Here is a 27930-nt window from a genome sequence, read left to right as displayed (position 1 = left end):
ATTCCACGGATGAATAAACAGACTTAGCAACTCCAGCACCGCCCTCGAACAAATTTCTCATTCAATTTTCGAAAACAGGGTACTTCTGAGAGCATCAAGGTTAGCTCACAATGTGAAAAAAGTACGGCAGCACCACCCTCTCCCGGTCCCTCCTCTGGCTGCGGCTCCGTCCTCGTCTCAGCTGGAACAAAGGAGTCGCTCAGCTAAGCAGCGTGGGGTTCCGGTCAGGCCCCGCCTCTCACCTATGCGCAGGCGCAGATTGAGCCCTAGGGAGCCCGGCGGCCCCGGCGCGCGTGACGTAGTAGCGTACGCCGGTGCGTGATGACGCAGGGGCGTGCGCTCGGTGGCTCATAGGGGAAGATGGCGGCTGCTCTTTTGGAGGAGTGGGATTGAGAGGGGAGGGAGGAGGCCAGACAGGAGAGATACTCCAGACTGTGAAGACGAACATTTCGCTCGCTAGTCATTAGGAGCTCTGCTCAGCGCCACAGGGTGAGTGCGGCGGCGGCACGGGACCGCTCGCCTGCAGCAGGCGGCGGCACTCTCCGCCATTTTCATGCTCGGCCGTTGCGTGCTTTGGGGGCCTGGGGGGTGCCTGGGGATGGGTTGGAAGAGCTGGGAGGATCGAACTCCCGAGGGCTCTTTGAGGCGGGTTCGGGCCTTAGGGGACGGGGCTGGAGGCTTGAGGCAGACCGGGAAAGGCAGGCATGGTAGGACCAAGGCCCTGACTGGGGACCGGTGGCGACGAGAAGACGTAGGTAGGGTAGGCCACGGAGAAAACTGGGAAGTTTGGAGGAGGGAAGCGCGTTAAAACTGGAATTTGGGGCGGGAGTGGAAGGGGTTGGGCCGAGAGTGGAATGGAGTGTGGTTTTGAGTGGTTGGGTGAAGGGGTCACGGGAAGTTAGTTAATGGGAAACCTGTAAAACGGCGGAAGGTTTAACCTCGTTATTATCGTGGCTGGAAGTCGGTATTTTAACAGGGTTAAGTCCACAGCTTGACAGGCAGAAATCCCCTGCTCCTTTGCAATAGCTACATTAGTATTTTGTTTGGTTTAGATCGTGGTCCCTGCAAGTGTCCCTTAAGAACTCCCTGCACGTTTCCGATTTTAAGACTTCTGGCAACTAGATATTTAGGTTCTTAGAAGGTATTCTCTTTTTTTTACGGAAAGGAAAAAACTGGTTACTTGGTTGTAAACCCTAGTGGTTGGTGGTCCTTCCGGAGAAAGAAGAAGGAGGCGGGTCGATAGGGAATTCCATAATTGGACCTGTTTAAATCAAGTCAGAAAAGCACGGATTATTTGTAGAAAGCCTGTCAAGAATGTTTTGAAGTAATTTCCACACAGATGACATGCAGTTGACTGTTCGGGAAATTTCGAAGACGAGTATGAACAAAAACCTTATGTTAAAAGGAATACCTCTTGGGAGCACTGAGTTGACTTTCAAGTACACTCTGGAGATTCAGTGCACGCAGCATTTTTTGCCTGTGAACGTGATGCAGTGGTAGATCTGTTTAGTTTAAACAAAACTTTTAGAGACTGTTAGTTAAAAGGAAACATGTTCATTCTTCCCTGATGGCATTTTTCTGTTCCTAATCTTAATTGCTTTTGACACCTATCTTTTTTTTTTTTTTTTACGCCTGTCTTTTATAACCATGAGATACCTTTGCACTTTTTAATTGGTCTCCTTGCCTAGAAGGCGGCAAAATACTGTATCGGTTTCAGTTTGTTGAGGCGTCTAGTTTCGTATTTGGCCTTTTTTCTTGAAGTTTAGGGAAAATTTTTATCTTTGTGTATATGGGGGAAGAATTTTCATAGAAAGTTGGCCTTACATCACAGTGCTTTAGGAAAAAATAAATCCTTATCCCTGAAGTTGATGGCTTAACCTGCATTCTTAGGTTGGTGAAAAATACTAAGACGACAGATTTTGCCATCACAGTTTTACCCCGACCTAAGGCTTTAATTATACTTTTAGTAACCACTTAAGGAGCTTATTCAAAGCTCTCTTTGCTAAGTAATAAGTCCGTATATTTTTCACACTACTTTGGGAAAAACGTGCTATTTGATTATTGCTGAAGTTCGAACTGTTTCATATTTCAGAATAAGAAAGAAGAAGGTAAGGTAAAATAAAGCTTTGTAACTGTAACAAATATATTGACAAAGATATCAGTGAAAGCTTTTCACTTAAGAATCTATTTATGTAATCCTTTTGAGGTTGCTCAGCCAAAAAAAAAAGAAAAAAGGACTTTTAGATAAAGTAGTATTCATTAGCTAGAGCCTGCAGATTAGAAATCTTCATTATCAAAGTATGTTTAATTAAATGTCATAAACTTACCAGTTGTTTAAGCATTCCAGATTTGTTGTTTAAGACTCCAGATTGTCGTAGTTTTCTGCCAAACATTATTCCAGGATTTTGTGTTGAAACTGTTGCTTGTAATTCCAGGATTTTATTTGTGTTGACACTTTTGCTTGTGCTGAAACTTTTTCCTTTGGAATAATGGAAGTATTTCTGAGACTCTTAAGTATGTATAGTATTGGAAAATCCTTACATTACTCTCATCCTTTCTGGCCCTAGAACATTTTAGTATTTTCTGGTAGCGACTGACTTTATAACGTTTGTATTGTACCTTATGTTCATAACTTGAGTGCTTGTAAATTCCCAGAGCTGGGTCGTATTGTAAAGGCCATGGGTTTTAGCAGTAGACAGACCTAGGTTTGAATGCCAGGCTCACCACTAACTAGCTTTTCTACATTTGGTCATTTACACTCTCTGAACTTGAGTTTTCTTATATATAAAAATGTTAATTATAGTACTTATTTCAAAGGTAAAAGAAAGTGTCTAGTACATAGTAAGCATTCAGTAATTTTTGGCATTTTTCTTTCTGTGACTTTAATTGATGAGGTCACTTTTTTTTTTAATTGAGGTATTACTTTCAGGTGTACAACATAATGATTCGCTATTAGTGTATATTGCAAAATGATCATCGCAGTAAGTCCATCACCATACATAGTTACAATTTTGTTTTCTTGCCATGAGAACTTTTAAGATCTATTCAGAAACTTTTAAATATGAAGTATAGTGTTATTAACTGTAGTCACGATGTCATATGTTACATCCTTATAAGTTATTTATTTTAGAATTGGAAGTTTGCACCTTTTGGCCCACCTTCATACATCTTGCCCATTCCTACCTTCCCCATTCTCACTGTTTAAAAACTAACTCAAATATCTTTGTTGAAAACTTACTGATAATCTCATTCCTCTGGTAAACTGATTACTCCTTTCCCTGTGTTATTAAAGAATTTTGTGTATATCTCTCTTTGATGTATTTTGATTGAAGCAGTATCTTTTCCATTACTTTGTCAGCTCTTTGAAGGCAGATGTTTCAGAGCCTTATATTTTTTTTATATTCATAAAGCCTAAGCATTATAAAAATGGATGAATGATTGATTTTTCTACAAAAATTCTCTTCATGACTCTGTTGGGATCCATATTTCACACAGACCTGGTTTATTATTCTGCTCCTTGGCCCTTACTGGTGACCTCTTTCAGACTATGCATATCTTGTCCATTCCTCAACATCCAACTAAATCTCTTCCCATTAATGAGGTCTTCAGTGAGTATTTATTTATTTACAGCTGTCTCTCCGGTTAATCTAAGGTCTGTGTGACTGCCTTCATACTACCGGGCACTATGCCTTAACGGTTTTGAACAGATTGTTGGGTGGGTTGACAAATGCCCAACTGTGCTTGAAGGCTGACTTTGTTATAGGCACTTGCTCTATTTACTGTCCCACTTAGTAAGATACGTCTAAGGAGCAATTTCCCTTTATTTGTATGTGGGATAATCTGGTAACTTTTTCCTATCTTTTTATGTTAGGAGAAACTGCAAACATCCAGAAAAGTTGAAAGAGTAACACAGTGAACACCTGTTGCCTTTCATTTAGATTTATCTGTTACTAACATTTACCCATTTTGCTTTAGTTCTCAGTATACCTCTCCCCGCAGCAACCAGTTGAAATTAAACATAGATATCATGCTGTTTGTCCCCTGAATACCTCAGGATGGATCTCTTTAAAGTAATGCCATTTTTCTACACTTTATGTATTTTTATTGCAAACTAGCCTCCCGCTAAGACTATATAAAAACAGTAACCATTATTATGCTTAAGACAGTTAGCATTAAGTCTCTGGCATGGACTTTTTAAAGAATGTTCCACATTTGGGATTTTCTGATTAAATGATTAAAATGGCATTTAACTTATTTCCCTATTTTTAAAATTTCCTATAAATTGGACGTTAGATCTAGAGAGGTTTGATTAAATTTGGGTCAGATATTTTTGGCAAAAATACTTCATAGATGATGATATGTAATTTACATTGTGTTACATCAGGAAGGACAGAATGTCTGGTTCTCCTGTTTCTAGTGATCAATAAGGTGGTGAGGATTACCAGATGTTAGTTTGCCCCATTGTTTACTATGCTAAGTTTACTTGGTTAGTGTGGTGTCCATCAGGTTTCTTCGTTGAAAAGGTACATTTTCCCCGTCATTTGGTGGTTCATTGTTGGCCTAGTCATTTATTTAATTGGGGGTTATGAAAATTAAATGAGTGAACTTTCTACAAAAATTCTCCTCATGGCTCTGTTATTTCTTTACATTTATTAGCTGTTTTCTGTAAAAAAAAAAAAAAAAAAGAGCTTCCCCCTCTTTCATGTTTTAAACTTACAAAAAAATTTTTATTATTTATTTGGTTGCACTGGGTCTTGGTTGCGGCAGGAGGGCTTCTTAGTTGCCACTCACCAACTCCTTAATTGCAGCACGTAGGCTCCTTAGTAGCCGCACGCGAACTCTTAGTTGTGGCATGCATGTGGGACCTAGTTCCCTGACCAGGGATTGAACCTCGGCCGCCTGCATTGGGAGCGCGGAGTCTTATCCACTGCGCCACCAGGGAAGTCGCTCTGCTTAAACTTTTAAATTTTGAAATAAATACGAACTTACAGAAGAGTTGGAATACTGGTACAAAGAACTCTCATACTTTTTCATCCCTGTTCACCAGTTGTTAACTTTTTGTCACATTTGCTTTATCCCTCCTTCCCTCCATCCCTTCTTTTTCCCCATCCCATGTTTTTGGTTGTTTTTTGGCCATGCTGAGCAGCTTGCGGGATCTTAGTTCCCCAACGAGGGATTGAACCCAGGCCATGGCAGTGAAAGCACCTAGTCCTAACCACTGGGCTCCCTGGGAATTCCCGCCAGCCCATGTATTTTTTCTGAACCATCTGGAGTCCTTCACAGACACCATGCATCTTTCCCCTAAGTACACCATTCTCTTAAATACCCACAGTATTAACAAATTCTACACATTTAACATTGATACAATATTTGATATTCAAATTTCATATTCCAGTTTCTCTAGTTGTCTCAATAACGTCCCTTACAGAGTTTTTTCCCCCCTGTCATTTAGGATCCAACCTAAAATTGAACATTGTATTTGATTGTCATATTTCTTTAGTTTTTAATCAAGACCAGTTCTGTGGTCTTTTTTTTTTTAATGACTTTGTGTGTGTGTGTGTGTGGTACGTGGGCCTCTCACTGTTGTGGCCTCTCCCATTGCGGAGCACAGGCTCCGGACGCACAGGCTTAGCGGGCATGGCTCACGGGCCTAGCCGCTCCGCAGCATGTGGGATCTTCCCGGACCGGGGCATGAACCCATGTCTCCTGCATCGGCCGGCGGACTCTCAACCACTGCGCCACCAGGGAAGCCTTAATGACTTTTTTTTAGAGTATAGTCTATTAGTTTTGTTTTCGTTTTTGGAGAATTACTAATACTGTTTTTTGGTATGTTGTAGTTGTTACTGTTTTTTTAAAAATTTTATTTATTTAATTTTGGCTGTGTTGGGTCTTCGTTGCTGCACGTGGGCTTTCTCTAGTTGCAGCGAGCCGGGGCTACTCTTCGTTGCAGTGCACGGGCTTCTCATTGAGGGGGCTTCTCTTGTTGCGGAGCACGGGTTCTAGGTGCGCAGGCTTCAGTAGTTGTGGCGCGTGGGCTCAGTAGTTGTGGCTCTTGGGCTCTAGAGTGCAGGCTCTGTAGTTGTGGCACATGGGCTCAGTTGCTCCGCGGCATTTGGGATCTTCCCGGACCAGGGCTGGAACCCGTGTCCCCTGCATTGGTAGGCAGATTCTTAACCACTTCGCCACTGGGGGAGCCCCTGTTATTGTTTTTGATGCTTAAGTTGTTCCAGATTTGGCCAGTGTGAGTCCCTCTTCGAGCTGGTTTTTGTGTCACTTTTTTTTCTTTTGGCTGTGCCATGCGGCTTCCAGGGATCTTAGTTCCCCTACCACGGAACAAACCCATGGCCCCTGCAGTAGAAGTGCAGAGTCCTAAACATTGGACCGCCAGGGAATTCCCTCTTATGTCCTTTTTGACTGAGACTGATTAATCTCTGAGGGCTTTCTTGGTTTTTGCAAAACAGAATAACCCAGGTCTTTCTTGTGTTTTCCTTTCTTCTTGTTTTTTATATTTTTCTATTTCTCCAGAAAGCCCCGCTTTCTTTTGATGGAAAGTGATATTTATAAATTAAAATTTGAGTGCTAGGTAGTATATGCGCTGTTACTAGAGTGTGTTTGCTTCTAGGCTCCTTTCAGTGGACAGAGCTAGGAAACATGTTTTCAAAAATCATCAGTTTATATTATAACATTATTATTGGGATTTGCTACAAAGAAAGTAGATTCAGTTTACATCCTGCTGAGTGCAGTTAATTTCTTTTCAGTCCTTTTTTTCCTTAGAAGGTATTCTACTAAAAATGAACGGAGAACTGTGTTCAAAAGTTACAGTACTTCATTGTGGTTTCAATTTGCATTTCTCTGATGATTAATGATGTTGAGCATCTTTTTCATATGCTTGTTGGCCATTTGTATATCATCTTTGGAGAAATGTCTCTTCAAGCCCTTTGCCCAAAATTTAAGTGAGTTACTTGATTTTTTTTGTTGCTGAGTTGTAGGAGTTCTTTATATATTCTGATAAAATCTGATAAATCTGATAAATCCTTATCAGATTTGCAAATATTTTCTCCCATTCTGTAGGTTGCCTTTTCACTCTGTTGATTGTATCCTTTACTGCACAAAAGTTTTTGAGATTGATATAGTCCCATTTATGTGTGTGGGACCCTTGTTTTTTCCTAACAATATATCCAAGAAATCATTCCAGGGACTTCCCTGGTGGCGCAGTGGTTAAGAATCCGCCTGCCAGTGTGGGGGACACGGGTTCAATCCCTGGTCTGGGAAGATCCCACATGCTGCGGAGCAGCTGAGCTCGTGCACCACAACTACTGAAGCCCACGTGCCTAGAGCCCGTGCTCTGCAACAAGAAAAGCCACTGCAGTGAGAAGCCCACGCACCACAACAAAGAGTAACCCCCACTCACCACAACTAGAGAAAGCCTGCACGCAGCAACAAAAGATCCCGCACGCCTCAACAAAGATCCTGTGTGCCACAGCTAACACATGGTGCAGCCAAAAAATAAATAAATAAAATGTTAAAAAAGAAAACTCTTCGTTTTAAAAAAAAAGTAATAGATATATGTTTCATTGGTTAAATTTTTTTAACTTCACTTTTAGGTATTTGGTTAAATCTCACTGATTATATCTTTAATAATCACTGTACTTTTGAAATCCAGACTGACTTGTTTGGAGGAAAATACCAAACTAAGACAGTATGTGTCGTAGGGTAAAGATACAAATGCCAAAGACTGAGGAACTAATTAGGCTTTTAGGCCAGTGTGGGTAATAAAACCAGAAACTGAGAACCACTGTTCCAAAATCAAGAGGCACTCAGAGCCTTAAGTTTGTCAGTTTCATCTTGCTGTTGACAAATTTGAAATATTCAAGACTATCTCTTTAGGGTTCTTCCTTTGGTAATGATTACATATTTTGTTAAATGCTTTTACATTCAATTTAGTTGTTAAGCCAAATTTAAAAATGAGCTGAAAGAAACTGGAAAATCGTTGCTTACTCCCTGTATAATCTTGAAATTTTAGAATTATTTTACTTCTGGAAGTCATCAGATCTAGACCCTTAAAGAAACAGGATTGAGGAGATTAAATTTGTTCGTAATCACAGTTAGTGGAAGAATCCAGGTCACCTGAGTACCAGTTTAGTGTTCTTTTCTCCACCTTTACAAAAAAAACAAACAGAAAACAAACCCCCGAACATTTCATAGTGTAACTTGGGAGAGTTTTTTGGTTCATCGTCTTTGGGAGAGAGCTAAAATTATAAGTTTACATAGCCAGAAAAGTCTGAAATAGGAAAATCTTCCATCAGTTAGTAAGTGGTGACATTATTCTGTGGTCCTGAACTTGACATATCTAGCTTTGTTCAAAATTGATTATCAAACTGGGACTTCGGTATGTTTCTATTTTAGTAACCTAATGATTTCAGCCTTTAACTCTGCCAGATAATCATAGGATTTGGCAGAATGTTTCTTGGTAGATTTTTAAAAAATTAATTAGTCAATTAGGTCGTGCCGCAAGGCTTGTGGGATCTTAGTTCCCCGACCAGGGATCGAACCCGTGCCCCCTGCAGGGGAAGCATAGAGTCCTAACCACTGGACCACAGGGAATTCCCTCTTGATAGATTTTATCCACACACACCACATCCCAAGTGTGTAGCAAGGTGCCTCCCTCATGTGTTTTATGTACTCAAACTATAGTTGATAGTATGAGGGAGGTTTTTTTCACCCACATTTTCTACCCACGATGCTTATTTGCAACTATGTTTTTTACAGCAGTTTTGTGCCCAGATTAGTCATTTCTATTTCTGTGCCTGTGTTCATAACACTACTTAGTAGCATTACTTATGTAAGTTATTTTATTTTTATGCATTTATTCATTCATTCATTTATTTATAAACGAATTACCAAAAAAGAAAAAAAAAGTACAAGGGGATATACAGTGATCTATCTCTTCCCTATGGCTATTCTCTAATCCTTTTTCATCTATCCAGTAGTTGAAGTTATCAGTTCGTTGTAAATTCTTCCAGAGATGTTTTGGGTTCTATATAGCAAATGTATTTACTACAGATGTATATGTGTCCCTTTTTTGTTGCTTTTCACTTACACAGTTGTAGTCTATACACTGTTTTGTACTTTTTTTCACTTAACGGTATATCTTGGAGATCCTAAATAGAGCTACCTTCTTGATAATATCAGTAGTTGCATAATATATATTGTATGGGGGGACTTCCCTGGTGGCGCAGTGGTTAGGAATCCGCCTGCCAATGCAGGGGACACAGGTTTGATCCCTGCTCTGGGAGTATCCCACTTGCCGTGGAGCAACTAAGCCCATGCACCACAACTGCTGAGCCTGTGCTGTAGAGCCTGCGAGCCACAACTACTGAGCCCGAGTGCCACAGTTACTGAAGCCCACATGCTAGAGCCCGTGCTCTGCAATGAGAGAAGCCAGCGTAATGAGAAGCCCGCACACCGAAAGGAAGAGAGCCCCCACTCACCACAACTAGAGAAAGCCCCCGCGCAGCAACAAAGACCCAATGCAGCCAAAACAAATAAATAAAAAATAATATACGCAACATTAAGAAGAAAAGAAACTGCCAAACTGTTTAAAAATTTGGGCTTCCCTGGTGGCGCAGTGGTTGAGAGTCCACCTGCCGATGCAGGGGACATGGGTTCGTGCCCTGGTCTGGGAAGATCCCACATGCCGCGGAGCGGCTGGGCCCATGAGCCATGGCCGATGAGCCTGCGCGTCCGGAGCCTGTGCTCCGCAACGGGAGAGGCCACAGCAGTGAGAGGCCTGCGTACCGCAAAAAAAAAAAAAAAAAAAAAAAAAATTTATATATATAGTATGGGTATTCCATGATTAACTAGTCTTCTACTTAATAGACATGGGTGGTTTTCCAGTCTTTTGTTATTAAAAACAGTGCTCCATTGAATAACCTTATGCATATGTGTTTGTGCATGTTTGAGCACATGTGTAGGGATAAATTCATGGAAGTGGGATTGCTTGGTCAAAGTAGGTGCAGTATCAGTGTGTGAATATGGTGGTTTCTTTCGCACCAAACCACCACTTGTATTATCATAGTTATTTATTTATTTATTTATTTTAAATTTTTTTATTTTTTTAGTTTTTTATTTTTTATAAATTTATTTATTTTTGGCTGCGTTGGGTCTTCACTGCTGATCGCGGGCCCTCTCCAGCTGCGGTGAGCAGGGGCCACTCCTCGCCACGGCGTGTGGGCCTCTCATTGCGGTGGCCTCTCCTGTTGCGGAGCGTGAGCTCCAAGCACGCGAACTTAAGCAGCTGTGGCACGCAGGCTCAGTAGTTGTGGCATGCGGGCTCAGCAGCCGTGGCTCGCCGGCTCTAGAGCGCAGGCTCAGCAGCTGCAGCACATGGGCCTAGCTGCTCCGGGGCATGTGGGATTCTCCCGCACCAGGGCTCGAACCTGCGTCCCCTGCATTGGCAGGAGGATTCCTGACCACTGTGCCACCAGGGAAGCCTTATCATAGTTTTTGCCTTCTTGAGTTTTGTTGCTTCTCAGTAAACGATGAGTCATTCTGTAGCACGCGTAGCAGCGAGAGTTTAAAATCACTAATTTGTCCCTTTTTGATAATTTTCATGTGATATATATTCCTGGGATGATTCACCATTACCTATAATGGTGGTTTATGTCCTTTTTGGACCCCATAGGAATCTTATGAAAGTTTTATACTTCTTCCCATTATAAAAAATGTGAGTATCCATGTTAGAACTCTGCATGGAACTGTGAGGTGGAGAGGTAATTTAAATCCTTTTGCCCATTTATGTATCCATAGACCCCAGTTAAGGCCTCCTGCTTTATTCGATACATATGAACTCTTGTGTCTAGATTGGCATAACGGACATTTCAGAATCTAGCCCCACTGTATGAACTCAGGTTTTCAGCTTCTTCCTCTGCTGCTCCCTCTCCCCACTACCCTGTCCTTGAACCATTTTTAAAAAACTTGAGTACACCTAATAAAACTAATGGAATGTGGTGGGGTTGGCCAAAAAAGTTCGTTCAGGTTTTCCCATAAGATGTTATGGAAAACCTGAACGAACTTTTTGGCCAACCCAATATGTCAATTATATCTCAAAACAAAAACCCAAAAAGTAGTTCTCTTTTACTTCTACTTACTGTTTCCTCGGCCTGGAATTGCTCCTCTTCCCCTTCTCCACTTGGTGTATACTTTCTTTTATTACCCTTATAAGTTAGTTAATCTGAAACTTTTGTTTCACATCAGTGCTCCCCCACTCAGTTCTTGTTTCTTCCCATGGCATTCTCTCTCGTAGCAAAATATGTAAAGTACGTGGATAGGAAGATTCAGTATTGTCAAAATGCCAGTTCTTCCCAGCTTGATATATAGATTCAACATGCTCCCAATCAAAATCCCAGCAAGTTATTTTGTGGATGTTGATAAACAAACAGAGCTCCTTTTAGTCAGATAAGATTCATCAATGCCTGTTAAATGAATGGTTACTAGAGAACAGAATATTCATACAATTCTGAAGTATTACCCTACAGTATTAAACATTTTAGATATACACAAAGTTGAAGAAAGAAGTTAATACCATTTATTTGCCTCCTAAATTCAACATTTGTTATAGTTTTGCTGTATTTTCTTGCTAGGGCTGATATATCAAAATACCACAGACTGAGTGGCTAAACAATAGACATTTACTGTCTTACAGTTCTAGATAGAGGTTAGATGTCTGAGATCAAGGTGTCAGCAGGGCCATGGTCCCTCTGAAGGTGCTAGGGACAGATCTGTTCCAGACCTTTCCTACCTAGTTTTTGGTAGTTCCTTGGCCTGTGCCAGCATAACTCCAATCTTTACATTTGTCCAAATTTCCCCTTTTTATAAAGACACCAATCATATTGAATTACTGGCCCACCCTACTCCAATATGACTTCATCTTAACTAATGATATCTGCAACGACCCTGTTTCCCAGTAAGGTACGGGGTGGTGGTGGTGTTGAAGACTTTACCATGTGAATTTTGAGGGGATGTAATTCAACCAGTAACAATCTGTCTCTATATACATACAGACATACATACATACTTTTTAACCATTTGAGAGTAATTGCATACATGACAAATAACGCTTCAGCATGCAGTATCAACATGCAGTAACACATCTAAGAAAATTCGCCATAATTTCCTAATATTATGTAATATATGGTCCACATTCAAACAGTCTTTTTTTTTTTTTTCCCCAAACAGTCTTTAATAGCTTTTTTTTCCCCCAAACCAGACAATCATTTGGTTGTCTCCTTGGACATGTTTAACTGGAGCAGTCTTTTTGCTCTTTTATTTTTTATATATATACTTTTTTTTTTTTAAGACTTACAGTGTCGCAGTTGCAGAACAAGCCTCTGTGCTCTGCCAACCTGATTAAGACTAGTTGAAACCACCATTTGCTTTCTCTGTCCAAGAGTCTTAATACAGAAGGCATGTCTCTTGATGGACAGTTAAGAGGGCTGTTATATTTTCTCCGTTATAGTTGTTCTGGAGAATGGACTTTATCTCTGTATGTCTTAAGGTTTGCCCTCTTACCTCTAAATGTTTATTTTGTGTATGCTACACATTCTGTATTTTAAATTAGATCATTGCAAACAGACCCTTTTAATTTGGTGAAAATTCTCTTAGCTCATTACCTGTAATACAGAAACACAGAAATTGTTCTGTGAGCAAATACTGTGTTTGCTGTACTTCTCACTGTATAGTTAATATTTTTTCTTTTGTAAGTATCTTGGAAACTGTGTAAATATACTGTTCGTTCTCAAATTTTTAGCATCCATTGGTAGACCCTGTAGTAGCAACTATTAATGGGTGTTCCAATGATAATTTTCTGTTAGCATATATTTTAACATATATTTATTACCGTTTTCATGTGTGCTAGGCTGTATGCAAGGCACTGAGAATATAGAGATTAGAAACATTCAGTCTTTGCCTACAAGGAATTTATAGTTTAGACAGAAAGGCAGATACGTGGTTTTTACCAGTATGATACATGCTTTTCCATGATTATGCATAATATACTTTAGAAGTGCAGACTGCTGAATAAATTGAGTGTAATAAATAAGCATAAATTTATAAAAGTAATTAAGAACACTCGTATTGGGCTTCCCTGGTGGCGCAGTGGTTGAGAGTCTGCCTGCCGATGCAGGGGACATGGGTTCGTGCCCCGGTCCGGGAAGATCCCACATGCCGTGGAGCGGCTGGGCCCGTGAGCCATGGCGGCTGAGCCTGCGCGTCAGGAGCCTGTGCTCCGCAATGGGAGAGGCCGCAACAGTGAGAGGCCCGCGTACTGAAAAAAAAAAGTATTAGGAATATGCCAACAAAGGTTGTGAGAATGTTTGGCAAACTTAGAGATTTCAGAATAGCATTTAAAACAAAAAACAGAAAAACACTACTCCTAGCTCCTTATACAGACCTTCTTGTCTGTTGTGGACAACTTGGAAAAACCCATGGTGTAAAGAAGACAACAGGGGACTTCGCCGGTGGTACAGTGGTTAAGAATTCGCCTGCTAGTGCAGGGGACACGGGTTCGATCCCTGGTCCGGGAATATCCCACATGCCGCAGAGCAACTGAGCCCGTGAGCCACAAGTACTGAGCCCTTGTGCCACAACTACTGAAGCCCGCATGCCTAGAGCCAGTGCTCCGCAACAAGAGAAGCCACTGCAATGAGAATCCCACGCACCACAATGGAGCATAGCCCTTGCTCACTGCAACTAGAGAAAGCCCACGCGCAGCAACTAAGACCCAACGCGGCCAAAAATATATAAATTAAAAAAAAAAAAGTCAACAAAATATTACCATAAGTCCATGCTCTTATTACCTTCATTATGTGTTTCTTCCCATTTTCTGGCTTTTGAGCAAAAGTGTATAGTTCTTTTAAAATAATTGTAATTGTTTCATAATCTGATTTTTCCACATAGTATTAGATCATGTGCAATTCGTTAAAAATATTTCAAACATTTTTAATTATATAAAATTTCGTGATATAGATACACAGAAGTAATTTAGTCATTCCTCTCTGGTTGCCTGTTATGCTTGTGAACTGAACTGAAAGACTTTGTTGCAAGACAGGATTTTTTAGTTGCCCACGTAGTTCTCTATTAAATCATAGAATGGCTCTCTGAAATTTATAAACATATAAAGGTATTTCTGGAAATCACAGCTAGTTGTAACATGGTTTAAAAATTGCAGAAGTTTCCTTGAATATCAAATATAAGATTATAAGTCATAATCACTCAGTGCTTTACACATTTTAAGTATTGAGTGGTATTAATGGTTCTTAATCCTGTTCCTTCATTTTAGAGATCTAGGAAAAAAAGACCCAGAGGTGTCAAAAATTTCTCCAGGATAGGAGAGCCTTAAATAGAGTCCTAGCTTCCATAGTTTGTTGTTCTTTGCACTCTAATGATTCAGTATCCCCTTCCCCCAAGGCTTAGGGGTTCTGTGGAGGAGTTGTGAATAGTATTAGAGTGGTGCAACTTTGCAGTCTATCTTGAACTTACTTTTAAGATGTAGCTTGAAGAAGGAGTTCTTCAGTTGAAGGAGATTTAAAAGGAGAGAATGAGAGGGAATTCCCTGGCTGTACAGTGGTTAGGAGTCTGTGCTTTCACTGCCAAGGGCCTGGGTTCAGTTCCTGGTTGGGAAACTAAGATCCTGCATGGCACATAGTAAGTGCTGCCAACTCCAGTTGATTCTTGTTATTCATGGTAGTTATGTTCTATAAAGTTGCCACAAACACTGAACTAGCAAATACTGAACTGTTGTTCCTAGGAAATTTAGATTCCTGTGAGCCTCTGTGACAGTATTTGAGTCAGTCAGCCAAAACATAACCTTATTTTATGTGTTTCTTTTTTTTTTTTTTAAGGATAGTTACTTTTTTTTTTTAAGATTAATTTATTTTTGGCTGTGTTGGGTCTTCGTTGCTGCACGTAGGCTTTCTCGAGTTGTGGCGAGTGGGAGCTACTCTTCTTGTGGTGCACAGGCTTCTCATTGCGGTGGCTTCTCTTGTTGCGGAGCACAGGCTCTAGGTACGTGGGCTTCAGTAGTTGTGGCTCACGGGCTTAAGTAGTTGTGGCACGTGGGCTCAGTAGTTGTGGCTCACGGACTCTAGAGCGCAGGTTCAGTAGTTGTGGTGCACGGGCCTAGTTGCTCCGCAGCATGTGGAATCTTCCCGGAGCAGGGCTCGAACCCATGCCCCTGCATAGGCAGGCGGATTCTTAACCGCTGAGCCACCAGGGAAGCCCTGTGTTTCTGTTTAAAGATGCCTTAGTTAATGTATATTGCTGATCCGTTAACATTGTTCTCATGGTGAACAGCATTAGTTGTTTACAGCTTTAGTATCTAACTGTATTTAATCCATAAGGCACATCACAGCTTTCTTGCACTCCGGAACACTAGACAGCACTTGAGCACAACACTTGGGGAAGGGGAGGGTATACCTCAGCTGGGAACTTGAGTTCTGGGTGATTCAACTCTGCATATGATGTACAAATGACTGCCAAAGAGTACAAATGTTGATTTTGGGGCTACAGAAAAAGTTAACTATTAGGCAAATTTGCAAATACCGAATCTTTGAATAATGAGGATACACTCTAGTTTGAGCACAGGGAAACAATAAAAATTCCAGAAGTATAAAAAGTATGTCTTTTAAGTTCAGAATCCAAACAACTAAAATGCGTACTGAAAGTTTTTTCCCTGAACCTAATCATGTAGGAGACAAACAACAAAGACCTAAATGTAGATTTATTCCCAAAAACAGTATTCGAAAGACATGACAGTGTAAAACTGGGAGTTTTATTTCACTGCTTTTAAAAACTGAGAGTTTTACACTGGTTTTAAAACTGGGAGTTTTACACTGGTGGGAGTAAAACTGGTTAATAAGATTGAAAACTGGAAAAGTATTCAACTTATTAATTAGGAAAACTAAAAAAAGAACCAAGAAAAAGTGATTTTTCTTTCTTAAACCTAAAGTATCAAAAAAAGTGACTTCAGTAGTTCCTCTTGCTTATGATGGAAATGGTTCTACAGAAAAAGCTTTATGTGCAAAGATGATCAGTGTGATTTGAGTTTTAGTAGGATGTATTTTATTTTATTTTTTAATTTTATTGAAGTATAGTTGATTTACAGTGTTGTGTTAATTTCTTCTGTACAGCAAAGTGACTCAGTTATACATGGATATGTGTATATATATTCTCTTCCGTTATGGTTTATTACAGGATATTGAATATAGTTCCCAGTGTTATACAATAGGGCGTTGTTGTTTATCCGTCCTACACAAACTAGTTTGCATCTGCTGATCCAAAACTCCCAATCTTTCCCTCCCCCACCCCCCTCCCCCCTGGCAACCACAAGTCTGTTGTCTGTGTCTTTGAGTCTGTTTCTGTTTTGTAGATATGTTCATTTGAATCGCATTTTAGTAGGATATATCTTAAAAACAATTCAAATGTCCAACAGTGGGACATTTAAGTAAATCATGTTTATATTATATATATATATAATTTTTTTTTCTACCCAGAATATTACATAAGTTTGTTTCAGATGTAACAGCAGTGTTAAAATCAACAAATTTTAATATTAACTGAACTGAGTAAACTTAGCTGTTTAAGTATTTTTAAAGTTATTCTCTCCAAAAAACTAAGGGAGCTTTTCTTTTCCATCCCCACATACCACGGTTTCCCAATAGTTCTGTTTTTGGAAGACTTTCAGTTGATGAGTAAACTGCTTTGCAGATTTTTCAGAACTTCTTTGCCCAAATGAAAACCAATCTGGACAAATTATATATTGCATAGATTTCTCTGCAGTTTTTTCTTTCTTTAGAACCTTATTGCAATTACCATACAGTATAATTTTTACCTATTTGCCCCACATGAAAAACTACCTGTCCTGAAAAATATGATGGATACATCCTGTGATCTTCCAGTTAATAGAATTTTTACCTCAATGATAATCTTTATCATATTTCAAAATAACCAACTCCACCTTGGACATTATTTCCATCTTTACTGACTCATAGGCACATGAACTAGTGCCCAGCTTCTACCTCTTCTACATCCTCTTCTCCATAAGTGGATGGAATTATTTAATAAAAGTCTGATGTAGGACAATGAACACTTTACAAACACATACAATTTAAGTTAAAGTCATTGACTAGGGAGCCTGCATGCTCAATTCAAAATTTAATATCTTTTCCTCCATAAATAACATGTACTTAATTGTCATGAGGCAGCTTTTTGGTTTTCAGAAAAACCACGTTTAGGGCTTCCCTGGTGGCGCAGTGGTTGAGAGTCCACCTGCTGATGTAGGGGACACGGGTTCGTGCTCCGGTCCGGGAAGATCCCACATGCCGCAGAGTGGCTGGGTCTGTGAGCCATGGCCGCTGAGCCTGCGCGTCCGGAGCCTGTGCTCCGCAACAGGAGAGGCCACGACAGTGAGAGGCCCGCGTACCGCAAAAAAAAAAAAAAAAAAAAAAAAAGCAAAAAAAAACCACGTTTAGGTATGTATTCATAGGACTGATTAGACAGTCCAGGTGAAATGGTTATAGGAATAGAGGCAGCCGTCACCTCACAAAACTCATTTATATATCAAAATCTATTTTGATATGTAAGGCTGAATTCTTCAAACTAATTATGCCTTCTGTAACTCAAGCACTGTACTCTTGGCAAGAGCAATGCTGGAACTTAGCATTAAGGTAAAGGTGCTTAATGCTAAACTTTTCTTCTAAGCTTAGATTTGGACTGCTTAAGAAACTGGTACCCAAGAAACCAGCTTGGTCTTTCTACATTTTTACTGTCTTAAGTAAATCATGTTATATTTAATGGAACATTTAGGAAGTTGTTAAAAACACTTGCAAATAGTTTTGTAACATGCAAAACTCTTAAGCTGTAATTATTAAGGGGGGAAAAAAAGAGTAAAAATTTAGGTATAATCCATGATTTCACATACAGTTAACAAGTAACAATGGTGCCATATAGTCGTCCCTCACTATCTATGGGGGATTGGTTCCAGGATCCCTGGAGGAGGTGGGGGTCCCTAATATAAAAAGGCATAGTATTTGCGTATAACCCACACATATCCTCTCCTATATTTTAAATCATCTCTAGACTACTTATAACTAATACAATGTAAATGCTATGTGAATAGTTGTAAATGCAAGAAAAATGCTATGCAAATAGTTATTGGTTTGTGGCAAATTCAGGTTTTTTGAAACTTTCTGGAATTAAAAAAGGTTTATTCCCATCCACAGTTGGTTGAATCTGCAGATGTAGAACCTGTGGATATGGAGGGCTGACTATATTTACTTGCTCCCGCTCCTCTTTACTTTCTCCTCTTTTCCCAGATATCTATCATTACCATGTATTGTTTTCACGGTGGACCAAGGCTTAAAACGTGCAAATTATGGATAGGTAATACAGATTTGGCTCACAGTATATATAATATCATTAGTGTCTGTATTAATGTGACACTGAACAGGTGGAACAGGATCTTCAAGTGCCTTCTGATAGTCATTAGGGAGAGATTAAACTGTGTACAGCATGGTTTTCACTTATTCATTCAGTTTATTTTTTTTCTGAACTCTGAAAAAGTTGAGGTATCACTGACGTATAGCATTTTATTAGTTTCAGGTGTACAACATAATGATTTGATTTATGTATACATTGCAGAATTATCACCAAATAAGTCTAGTTAATGTCTGTCACCTTACATAGTTACACATTATTGTTCTTATGATGAGAACTTCTAAGATCTACTCTCTCAGCAACTTTCATGTATGCAATATAGTAGTATTAACTGTAGTCACCATGTTAGTCATTACATTCCCATGACATTTATAACTGGAAGTTTGTACCTTTTGATCCGTTTCACTCATTTCACTTACTGTACACCCCCCTCCTCTGGCAACCACCAGTCTGTTTTCTGCATGAGTTCTGTTTTTTGTTTGTATTTTAGATTCCACATGTAAGTGAGATCATACATATTTGTCTTTGACTTATTTCACTTAGCATGATGCCCTCAAGGTTCATCCATGTTGTCACACATGGCAAGATTTCATTCTTTTTGATGGCTGAGAATAATTTTGTGATACATATATATGTGTCTGTAATGTATACGCACATATATATAGAGACACATTGTTTCCGTATCTTGGCTGTTATAAATAATGTTGCAGTGAACATGGGGTGCATATATCTTTATGAGTTAGTATTTTTGTTTTCTTTGGATAAATACCTAGAAATGGAATTGCTGGATCGTATGGTAGTTCTGTTTTTAATTTTGGTGGAAACCTCCACACTGTTTTATAGCTTACTCCCCTTGTACTGATAGCCATCAATCTCCAGAGGCTTTTAAATTATTAGTAGCTTGCAGTTTGGGAATAGGAAGTATTGCTTAAGCACATGTGAAAGGACAGCTGTTGTTTTGAAAGTTGTATTTCCTGTTTTAAGTTAATTTTAGTTAAAAGTGTTTAAGATAGACTCTAGATATTAGATTTGTGTCTTATTCATTTGTTTAAAATAATGTTATGATGAAGCTGATTGTCAGTTCTCCAGAAATATACTGGACTGAATTCTCCTTGGAGGGACTGATCCACATATATGACATGTATGTTGCCTTTCAGTCTTTTTTTTTTGCGGTACGCGGACCTCTTACTGCTGTGGCCTCTCCCGTTGCGGAGCACAGGCTCCGGACGCGCAGGCTCGGCGGCCATCGCTCACCGGCCTAGCCGCTCCGCGGCATGTGGGATCTTCCCAGACCAGAGCACGAACCCGTGTCCCCTGCATCGGCAGGCGGACTCTCAACCACTGCACCACCAGGGAAGCCCTGCCTTTCAGTCTTAACAGACCTTCCAGCTGAGAACTATCTCAGGTTTTTGATTGAAAACTTAATCCAACGTAGAATAAGCAACTGAATTTATGTTTTTGTCACTTACAAATTGATACTATCCAGTCATTAAAGGAGATCCAGTCAGACCCCTTTTGCTGTAGAAAAATTATACACATACCATTTATGGAATAGAAAAATATTTTCTTAAAAACAAAACTGAATTCTGGCTTCTGTTTCCCAAGTTGAGTGAGGGGGTGAAATTTTACAGTGTTTTAAATTGAGTTTCTAATGTACGAAATCATTATGTATTAACTGTGAAACAAATTTCATTTACTTTTGGGGTAATATAGATAGTCTAAAATTCAAAATGTGTTAACTAAATTTCTTTTTTTTTTAAACTGATTTACAGTATTGTGTTAGTTTCATGTGTACAGCATAATGATTCAATTTTTTTCACAGATAATATTCCATTGTAGGTTATTACAAGATATTGAGTATAATTCCCTATGCTATACAGTAATCCTTATTGCTTACCTATTTTATTTACAGTAGTTTGTATCTGTTAATCCCATACTCCTAATTTGTCCCTTCCCCTCTCCCTTTGGTAACCATAAATTTGGTAATCATAAATTTGTTTTCTGTATCTGAATCTATTTCTGTTTAGTATATAGATTCATTTGTATTACTTTTTAGATTCCACATGTAAGTGTATCATACAGAATTTGTCTTTCTCTGACTTATTTTACTAAGCATAATATTCTCTAGGTTCATCCATCTTACTACAAGTGGTAATATTTCATTCTTTTTTTTTATGATTGAGCACTCTATCACATCTTAAACCAGTTGTCTGTTGATGGGCACTTGGGTTGCACCCACATTTTGGCTATTGTAAATAGTGCTGCTATGAACATTGGAGGGCATGTATCTTTTCAACAATTAGAATTTTCATTTTTTCCAGATGTATACCCGAGAGTGGAATTGCTGGATCATATGGTAGCTCTGTTTTTAGTTTTTAAAGGAACCTCCATACTGTTTTCTATAGTGACTGCACCAATTTACATTCCCACCAACAGTGTAGGAGGGATCCCTTTTCTCCACATCCTCTCTAGGATTTTTTTACTTGTAGACTTTTTGATGATGGCCATTCTGATTGGTGTGAGGTGATACCTCATTGTGGGTTTTATTAAAAAAATAAATTTATTTATTTAATTTATTTTTGGCTGCATTGGGACTTCATTGCTGCGCACAGGCTTTCTCTAGTTGTGGCGAGCGGGGGCTATGCTTTGTTACGATGTGCGGGCTTCTCATTGCGGTGGCTTCTCTTGTTGTGGAGCACAGGCTCTAGGCATGTGGGCTTCAGTGGTTGTGGCTCGTGGACTCAGTAGTTGTGGCTTGTGGGCTCTAGAGCACAGGCTCAGTAGTTGTGACACACAGGCTTAGTTCCGCAGCATGTGGGATCTTCCTGGAACAGGGCTCAAACTTGTGTTCCCTGCATTGGTAGGCAGATTCTTAACCACTGTGCCACCAGGGAAGCCCCTCATTGTGGTTTTGATTTGCATTTCTTTAATAATTAGCAATGTTGAGCATCTATTCATGTGATTGTTGGCCATCTATGTCTTCTTTGGAGAAATGTCTGTTTAGATCTTCTGCCCATTTTTTTTTGACGGGGTTGTTTGTTTTCGATATTGAGTTGTATGACCTGTTTGTATATTTTGGAAATCAATCCCTTGTTGGTTGCATGGGTTGTAAATATTTTCTCCCATTCCTAGGTTGTCTTTTTGCTTTGTTGATGGTTTCCTTTGCTGAGCAAAAGTTTGTAAGTTTGATTAGGTCCCATTTGTTTATTTTTATTTCTTTTGCTGTGGGAGACTGATTGAAGAAAATATTGCTATGATTTGTGTCAAAGAATGTTTTGCCTATGTTTTTTTCTAGGAGTTTAGTCTTCCTGCTAAATTCAGGAGCAAGACAAGGATGCCCACTCTTATCACTTCTATTTGACATAGTGTTGGAAGTCCTAGCCACAGCAATCAGACAAGAAAAGAAATAAAAGCTATCCAAATTGGAAGGGAAGAAGTAAAACTGTCAATATTTGCAGATGACATGATACTCTATATAGAGAATTCTAAGGTCTCCACACAAAAACTATTAGAACTAATAAATGATTTCAACAAGGTAATGGGATGTAAGACTAATATGCAGAAGTCTGTGGCGTTTCTGTACACTAATAATGAAATGTCAGAAAGATAAAAAGAAAAAAACCAATCCTGTTTAAAATTGTGTGAAAAAACTTAAACACCTAGGAATAGATTTAGCGAAGGAGGTGAAAGACCTATATGCCCAAAACTATAAAACACTGTTGAAGGAAATTGAAGATGATTCAAAGAAATGGAAAGATGTTCTTTGCTCTTGCATTGGAAGAATTAATATTGTTAAAATGGCCATAGTAGGGCTTCCCTGGTGGCACAGTGGTTGAGAGTCCGCCTGCCAATGCAGGGGACACGGGTTCGTGCCCCGGTCCAGGAAGAGCCCACATGCCGCGGAGTGGCTGGGCCCGTGAGCCATGGCCGCTGAGCCTGCGCGTCTGGAGCCTGTGCTCCGCAACGGGAGAGGCCACAACAGTGAGAGGCCCGCATACCGCAAAAAAAAAAAAAAAAAAAGGCCATACTACCCAAAGCAATCTACAGATTTAGTGTAATCCCTATCAGAATATCAGTGACATTTTCCACAGGACTAGAACGAATAATCATAGATGGAATTATTATATGGGACCACAAAAGACCCAGAATTGCTAAAGTCATCCTGAGAAAAAAGAACAAAGCTAGAGGTGTAACTTTTCCAGACTTGAGACTATGTTACAAAGCTACAGTAATCAAAACAGCATGGTATTGGCACAAAAACACATACATAGATCAATGGAACAGAATAGAGCTGAGAAATAAACACATGCACCTGTGGTCAATTAATCTATGACAAAGGAGGCTAGACTATACAATGGAGAAAAGACAGTCTCTTCAAGTGGTGTTGAGAAAGCTGTACAGCTATGTGTGAAACAATAAAATTAGAACGTTCCATCACATCATATACACAAATAAACTCAAAATGGCTTAAAGATCTAAATATAAGACATGGCCCTATAAAACTGGAAGAGAACATAAACTAAATTTCTTCTCCTAAGTCATCTAATTCCCTTCCTGGGGTCATCACTGGTAATATTTCTGGAGTATCTGTCTGTAAGTGATATAATCCTATAAAAACATGAGTGTGCTCATAGCTTACAAATGGCCTGCTTTATTTATTTTTTTGTTTGCTTTATCACAACCAAGATAGCCAACCAAGGTAGTTTCTTCTTTTTTAGATCCTGTAGAACTTTATATTTCCTTCTAAGGTTTACATTCATCAAATGAAAGCATAGCTTGATCATTTTCATCAGTGAATTTGGAAAATTTAGGAATGGATCAAGTTTTTAATATTAGTTGTATCTATTGTGAATACTATGAATATCTTAAATTCCTAATAAATATTGCAGTTTGTAAAAATTTTTTCTGTGGTAGTTATTTGAACTTAACTTTGTAAGGCAGTGATGAATTCTCAAGGTGAGGCCAGAACTATTTTTATAATAATGCTAAGATATTATTAGGCTTTTTTACTGTGTTGACATTTGCACTTATGGTATAAAAGCAATAATGGATAAAAATGCTGGCTCCTTAACATGATTCAAGGCAGTGGTACCAACTGTGTTAGTAGTCACTGTATGTTTACTGTCACCTCACACTGGTAGTTAAAATGAAAAAAGCATTTTACTTAAGAATGTCATTGGGCTTCCCTGGTGGCGCAGTGGTTGAGAGTCCGCCTGCCGATGCAGGGGACATGGGTTCGTGCCCCGGTCCTGGAAGATCCCACATGCCGCAGAGCGGCTGGGCCCGTGAGCCATGGCCGCTGAGCCTGCGCGTCCGGAGCCTGTGCTCCGCAACGGGAGAGTAGGCCACAACAGTGAGAGGCCCGTGTACCACAAAAAAAAAAAAAAAAAAAAAAGAATGTCATTGACAAGCAGTAAAAATAATTAATTTATTTAAATGTTAAACCTTGAATGTGTGTTTTAAAATACAGTGTAGTGTACTGTGGACAGAATTGTGTCCCTGTGAGAATCCTATGTTGGAACACTAACACCCAGTGATGGGATTTGGAGATGGGGCCTTTGGGAGATAATTAGGTTTAGATGAAATCATGAAGGTAGGGCCTTCATGATGGGATTAGTGTCTTTATAAGAAGAGACACCAGAGAACTTGCTGTTTCTTTCTCTCTGCCCTATCCAATGCAGGGGACATGGGTTCAACCCCTGGTTGGGGAACTAAGATCCCACATGCCGTGGGGGCAATTAAGCCTGCACACCACAATGAAGAGCCCTCACCGCAATGAAAGATCCCATGTGCCTCAACAAAGATCCCGCATGCCACAACTAAGACCTGACACAGCCAAAAAAAAAAAAAAAGAGCAAGAGAGACAGGACTATTCAGGTTATCTGTTTCTTCTTGAGTGACTTTTAGTAGTTTGTGTTGTTGCAGGAATTGTTCATTTTCACTCAAGTTATTAAATTTTAGGGCATAGAATTTTCATATTATTCCCTTATTATCATTTTAATGTCTGTAAGCTCTGTAGTGATAGCCCTTCTTTCATTCCTGATGGTTCATTTGGGCACCTCCTTCTCTATACTTGCCCCACCTCTGTCTGAACAGTCTGTCATTCTTTTAAGTAAAAATGGGTTCCATTAAAAAAAGTGAGTATTATCATTACATAATTGTCCTTCAAGAGAAATGACATACTTTTGTAAGTGAGAAAAAGCACTTTATCTACACTTCCCATTTCATCACACAGTACGTATTTGTCTCCTCAGGCTGCCATAACAAATTACCACAGACTGAAACAGTGATTAAACAACAGAAATTTGTTTTCTCACAGTTCTAGAAGCTGAAAATCTGAAATCACGGTACCAGCATAGTCAAGTTCTGGTGAGAGCTCTCTTCCTGGCTTGGATTCTTTACCACTGGACCACTAGGGAAGTCCCTCTCTCTCTTTTTTTTTATTTGGCTCCGTGGCATGTGGGCTCCTAGTTCCGCGACCAGGGATTGAACCTGTGCCCCCTGCGTTGGAAGCACAGAGTCTTAACCACTGGACCGCCAGGGAAGTCCCAGTCCTATATCTTTTAAAGAAACTGATTACATAGTTAAAATCCTTTCAAAAAAAGAAACTTGATGTTCAGATGGTTTCACAGGTGACGTTTACCAAACACGTAAGGAGGAAATAATACATGGGAGTTCCCTGGCGGTCCGGTGGTTAAGACTCCGTGCTTCCACTGCAGGGGGCATGGGTTTGATCCCTGGTCAGGGAACTTAGATCCCACATGCTGCGTAGCCAAAAAAAAAAAGAGGAAATAATGCAAGTTCTATAGAGTCTCTTCCAGGAGATATTAGAAGAAACACTTCTCAACTCACTATATGAGGCTTGATACAAAACCAGATAAAGATATACAAGAAAATAAAACTATACCAATACTCCTCACGAACATGGGTGGAAGAGTTACAAAATATTAGTGACTGTATCAAATACAGCTCATTATAAAATGGATATAATATGTCACAATAAATGCGGTTTATTTTGGAAATGAAAGGCTGTTCAACATTTGAAAATCAGTTGGGGTAATCTACCATATTAATATACTAGTCTTTGTAGATAGAGAATAAGCGTTTGATACAATTCTTCATACTTTCATGCTAAAAATTCTTACAAACTAGGAATGGAGGGGATTTTCTTTCACTCATGAAGGGCATCATAAAAGTCTATAGCTAATGTCATATTTAATAGTGAATACTTAATAGTGGAAGACAGTGCTTTTCCCCCTGAAATTAAGAACAGTGCAATAAGGCAAGAAAGAGAAATACAAAGGGCTTTTAGAACAGAAAGGAAGAAATAAAATTGCCCCTATTCGCAGATGACATGATTGTGCAGAAAACCCCAAGAAATCTACAGGAAAGCTTCTAGAACTAATAAGTGAGTTTAGCAAGATTTCAGGTTATATAGACAGTGTATACAATTATTGTATTTCAGTATGGAAATACAATTAATTGGAATTGCAGCAATGAAAATATGTAAAAAATGGTACCATTTAAAAAGCACCAAAAAATAGATATAAGTCTAGCAAAATGTGTACAGGATCTGTGAGCCGAAAACTACAAAACTGATTAAAGAAATTAAGGAAGGCCGAAGAAATTGTAGAGAGTTTACCTTTTTGTGATTTTGAAGACTAAACATTAGGGTGTAATTTCTCCTCAAATTGATTCACCAGATCAGAATCCCAGGAGCATTTTTTGTAGGTAATCAATGATAAGCTGCTTTAAAAAATCATAGAATGGCAAAGGAGCACAGATTGCTGAAACGCTTGATAAAGAACAACATAGTTGGAGAATCTGATATGAGATCTGGCTGATTTCAAGATATTCTTTACAGTTACGGTAATCAAGATATTGAGGTAGACCCCCCACAAAATGTGAAAGACAATTCAGTAGAAAAAAGATGAGTCTTTTTTATAATTGTTTACAGTACAATTGGAAAATGTAAAACAATAAAATTGACAGAGGAGAAGACAGGAGAAAATCTTTGTAGGCTTGGCTTAGATAGAGACTTCTTAGATGTAATCGAAAGTACGAAATCAGTTGATAAGTTTGATTGCATTAAGATGAAAAACTTCTACTCTGAAAGAAATGGTGAAGAGAATGAAAAGAAGTGACAGACTGAGAGACAATATTCTCAAATCACATATCTGATAAAGATTTTGTGGGTAGATTATGGAAAGAACTCTCAGAACTCAACGGTAAGAAAATAACCGGAGGGAATTCCCTGGCAGTCCAGTGATTAGGGCTTCACCCTCTCAATGCCAAGGGCTTCGGTTCAATCCCTGGTCAGGGAACTAAGATCCCGCAAGCGGTGTGGCATGGCCCAAAAAACTAAAATCCAATTTAAAAATAGGCAAAAGATTTGAAAAGAAGCTTTGCTGGTAAAGACACATGTGTGACAAATATCTGAAAAGGCTTCTACATCATTAGTCACTAGGGAAATGCAAACTAAACCTCAACAAGATACTACTTCTCTACAATTAGAATGACTAAAAAGCAAAACAAACAACCATGTCCTCCCCCTAGTAGACTATACCAAGTATAAGTGAGGATGTAGAGCAACTGGAACTTTTATGCATTGCTGTTGGGAATGCAAAATGGTACAGCCACTTTGGGAAACAGTTTGGCTGCTTTCCATAAAGTTAAACATAAACTTAACATGACCCAACAGTTTCAATCCTAGATATTTACCCATGAAAAATGAAAACTTAGGTCACACAAAAAGTACGTGTGAATGTTTATAGCAATTCTGTTCAAATTGCCAAGCACTGCAAAAAATCCAAATGTTCCTGAATTGGTAAATGGATAAGCAGTTGTGGTATGTCCATAGAATTCAACAGTAAAAAAAGGAATTTGCAATAGCGTTGGCGAATCTCAAAAGTATTATGCTGAATAGAAAATGCCAGACTTAAAAGTCTATACACAATGTATGATTCTATTTATATGACATTCTGTAAAAGACAGAAACTACAATGATGAGGGGACTTCCCTGGTGGTCCAGTGGTTACGACTCCATGCTTCCACTGCAGGGGTCACAGGTTAGATCCTGCATGCCGCACCTAACGGCCAAAAAAAACCACACACAATTACAGGGATAGGAAACAGATCAATGGTTGCTGGGGGCTAGGAGTAGTGGTAGGAGAGCTGTAACAGCGGGCCAGTGTGAAGGAGTATATGGGGGTGGTGGAACTGTTCTACATCTTGATTGTTCCATGGTTCTATGCATTTGTTAAAACTTAGAAAGGTATACCAAAAAGTGAATTTTGCTGCATGTAGCTTTTTTTTTTTACAGGTATATTTTGTTTATTTTATTTTTAAAATAAATTTATTTTTGGCTGCATTGGGTCTTCGTTGCTGTGCGTGGTCTTTCTCTAGTTGCGGCGAGCGGGGGCTACTCTTTGTTGTGTG

The 27930-nt window shown here is 39.3% G+C and overlaps 1 protein-coding gene across 16 annotated transcripts in view; it reads left to right on the top strand.

Moving 5' to 3' along the window:
- Positions 1-351: 351 nt before the first annotated feature.
- The window catches only part of WDR33 (WD repeat domain 33), a 103930-nt gene continuing 76351 nt past the window's right edge, over positions 352-27930 (top strand). For all 16 annotated transcript variants that reach the window (XR_009541204.1, XM_060153087.1, XM_060153085.1 and 13 more), the window contains exon 1: positions 352-489. The gene's annotated coding sequence lies outside the window, so the exon portion shown is untranslated. The remainder of the gene's footprint in view (positions 490-27930) is intronic.

This window comes from Lagenorhynchus albirostris, chromosome 6, assembly GCF_949774975.1.
Source record: "Lagenorhynchus albirostris chromosome 6, mLagAlb1.1, whole genome shotgun sequence".
Lineage (NCBI taxonomy): Eukaryota > Metazoa > Chordata > Mammalia > Artiodactyla > Delphinidae > Lagenorhynchus > Lagenorhynchus albirostris.
This window is presented reverse-complemented; position numbering and strand designations above follow the sequence as displayed.